This window comes from Gymnoscopelus braueri, assembly GCF_963280865.1.
Source record: "Gymnoscopelus braueri genome assembly, chromosome: 23".
NCBI lineage: Eukaryota > Metazoa > Chordata > Actinopteri > Myctophiformes > Myctophidae > Gymnoscopelus > Gymnoscopelus braueri.
This window is the reverse complement of record NC_137625.1, coordinates 21,781,639-21,785,276: the sequence shown is the minus strand read 5'-3', so window position 1 is coordinate 21,785,276 and position 3,638 is coordinate 21,781,639.

Here is a 3,638-nt window from a genome sequence, read left to right as displayed (position 1 = left end):
CTGAGCATGCAAATGGTTTGTATTTAAGCATTTAAGCGTTAACCATTACAACTGCACAGAAACAGGTTTGAATTTGCTCTCCTTTCAGGCAAATTTTAGCGTGTGACCAAACATGCTAGTGTGACCAAACTCAATTTCTCTGTGCACAAGTCCCTCACTGTGAAGTACTGCCAGGAGTAATTTAACCCATTAAGACCGGGAAAGAATCTGTGTCATTTTTAGATTTCTTTGGGCTATTAAAAAATAGCAGATATACAAGCTACGAGCTTGTAGATCTGCTGTTTTTATTTATTTATCGTGAAACATGTGTGCACATTTTAATATATATATTTTTAAAGCGAACATTTTTAACTCAAATCTTTGCTTCTGGGGGGTCCCTGGAACAACATATTTTGAGATAGGGGTCCGTGGCCATTTTGGGGGTCCTTGACATGAAATAGTTTGATAACCACTGATTATAGCAACATACGTTTTTTTCCAAAAAAAACTGTTAGGATTTAGAAGACATTTGTAGAATCCCCCAGAAGCAAAGATTTGAGTTACAAAACTTCGCTTTGAAAAATACATATTCAAAGATTTGCACAAATGTTCACGATTTAAAAAAAAAATAGCAGATCTACAGCTTGTATAACTGCTATTTTTGAATAGCACAAAGAAATCTTAAAATGACACAGAGATGCGTTCCCGGTCTCAATGGGTTAACTTCAAAAACAATCGAGGAAGTAATTGACTTCAAAAACTATCGGGGGTATACAAGTATAGCCTGAGGCTTGTGTGTAGAACTGATTGCAATATCTTTCAACTTTGTCTCAGGCTGTAGGGAGAATTGATACCGAGAGAGATAATATTCATTGCAGATGCAACCATAATTGTACAGTAGCCTGCACTGGACTGCAAGTTGATCTGTATGAGCATGTGAACTGGCATGCAGTCAGTCTGCACCTATTGAGATAAAGACCTATGAGTGTTCTACGCAGACATCATTTTTAAAAGATAACTCTCACATCAAGAAGGCAAACATTACAATGACTCGGAGGTATTTGAGCAGAGCCTGTGACATTTATATCGCAGGTTCCAGAACTCCAAATGAAGAGCAGACGAATGATGGCTATATTCATGCAGTTACACCATGTCAGCTAATTATGCTAACATTGCAATAATTTTTAACATTAACCACTTAAACCCTATATACTTAGTTGACCAGGGTCCCCCACGGTTCTATATTAGATCCTCTAGCATTTCCCTATACACAAAATCTCTTTGCCGAAAACAGCCAACAAGCTTACAACTAGAATAGATCTGCGATTAACATTTTAGTGAGCTTGTAGATCTGCCATTTTCGGCAGATGTTAGCGCCTGAATAATTAGGGACGCTAGGGTTCAAGTGGTCAACAGACCTTGATTAATGACGTGCCTGGTGAGAATACATATAACGATACACCAATTTTGTGCGATTTGTAAATGGTTTTTATTAGCAAAATAAGGGAGATGAGTCTACAAAGATTCTCCATCCATGGAGAATACACACATAAACAGTTGTGGCAGTTTCTTTAGGTTTACAGACCAAGGCCCACATTTATCACCCCTTTCTGGCATAGCAGTCCTGAAATCACCGACCAGGTCAGTAGTAACAACCAGATGAACATTTGCTCCTACGCCAGCAGTCCTAGTCCGAAAGGCTTGATAAATAGAGGCCCTAAGAACCGTGTTTGAACCCCAAACCGTTTCTCACCTCCTGCTTCGCCTCTTTTACAACCGTCTCTTCAGAGGTTCAGTCTTTCTGTCGGAAGCCGAAAGGCTCCGTAATAACGCTCCTCCAAATACATTAAAATATACAGTAAAATGTGCCTATTCTGGCCTTTGTAGTTCATTGAGCGCATGAGCGTAATATAAGCCCGGCGACTCTGCAAAAAACATTTCTCTCCGAACGGTTGAATAGAATGATACATTAGTGTACAGTTTAAAAACCAGAATCCCTGACAGGCTAAATGTATACGACATACATCTCCGTTTGTACTGTGGGACCGGCCGCCAAGTGAGGCCTTCCATCGTCATGGGGGGGGGGGGGGGTTATATGGATATATGGAGAGGGGCGTGGCTACATGATGGTCACCATGGAGACCCATGTACCTTTTTAGACCAATGGGAACGGTCCTCCCACCAGCACAGTGGTTGTGCATACACATAAGATAAGCAGGGACATCAACATGTGACGGGGGGTTTTACCTCTTATGTTTGGAACGATTCAGCAGGCAAAAGAACAAACAAGCATTTGGGCTACGACGACCACAGTAAAAACGCATGCGAAGGCACAAGTACCGACAACCCCCCCTACCGCCCACCCCCACTGTTGTAGGAAGGGAGAAAAGAAGAAAAAAAGTGTGTTCCCCCCCGCTGACGGCAATGCTTCTTTTTTTCTCCAAGAGAGGGAGGTGAAAAGAAACCGGGAAATACAGGAGCTCCTTTGTCGCTTTTTTCTTCTTCTCACCAATAAAAAGAGAAAGAAATATGTGCGGGAGGGGGGTGGGGGGGTAATGGTGTAACGCTAGTTCAAAATGTTCCAAGACGAAAAAAATTAAAAAACAAAAAAAACATAAATAAAGCAGGTTAAAAGTGGCGTATAGTACAGCACCGGTCCGTCCGTGACGTGGTCCTCCAGACTCTTCCCCACCGAAAAAAGAAAACGCACGTTGCGCTGGCTCCGTTTTTTTCCTGGGGGAAGAAAGGAGGGTGGGGGGGGAGAGGGAGAGAGAGAGAGTGTAAGATGCAGATAAAGAAAGAAAAGGAGTCAAAGGGAGGGAGGGGTGGGGATACGGGGTCATTTTTAATGAGGGGAGCAGGAAATCTCGACCTTGTCGCTATCATTTCACAAACCTCTATAAATGGGGTAGAAAATCTAATTAAACCTCCAATAAAAGAAGGCAGTGATTTTGGCAGATTTGATTATGTAAAGCGTCCGATTGTGATGATTGTGCAGTGTCTCTGTGGTCAACTTCAGCCACGCCACAACTAGTAGCGGGCATAAAGTAACTGGCATAAAAGCATTCATATGGTTTTTGCATGCCAAATTTAACTGATTTACTTGAGCATGAATTCATGTTTAACCCATTAAGACCTGAGACAGATTAAAACATATTTTTTTCCTAAATCCTAACGCTTAAAAAAAAATGTTTTCAAAGATTTTCACAATTTTTCACAATTTTTCAAAAATAGCAGATCTACAAGCTCATAGCTTGTAGATCTGCTATTTTTGAATAGCCAAAGAAATCAAAAAATGTCCCCCCTCCTGTTTTCCGTACACTAAATATCTTCACCGAAAATGGCCGATCTACCAGCTCGCAGATCTACTACATGCTGTGTGAGCTGGTATATCCGATGTTTTCGCTGACTGTTCAACCCAGAATAGGGACGCTATAGGGTTCAAATGGTTAAACATAAATTAGCCTCAAAGCTTCCTGAGAGACTCCGCTGTGTCTTTTGACCATAGATCTTTGTATGCCATGGTGAGTGCACGCACATGGTTGCCATGCAGATTGCAAAATGTGCCCTTATATACACAAACACACACACACGTGATGCAGGCTGTGGATGAGCACACTGGCTGTGGGCTGAAGTCAGCAGGAAGGACCACCCCTTAC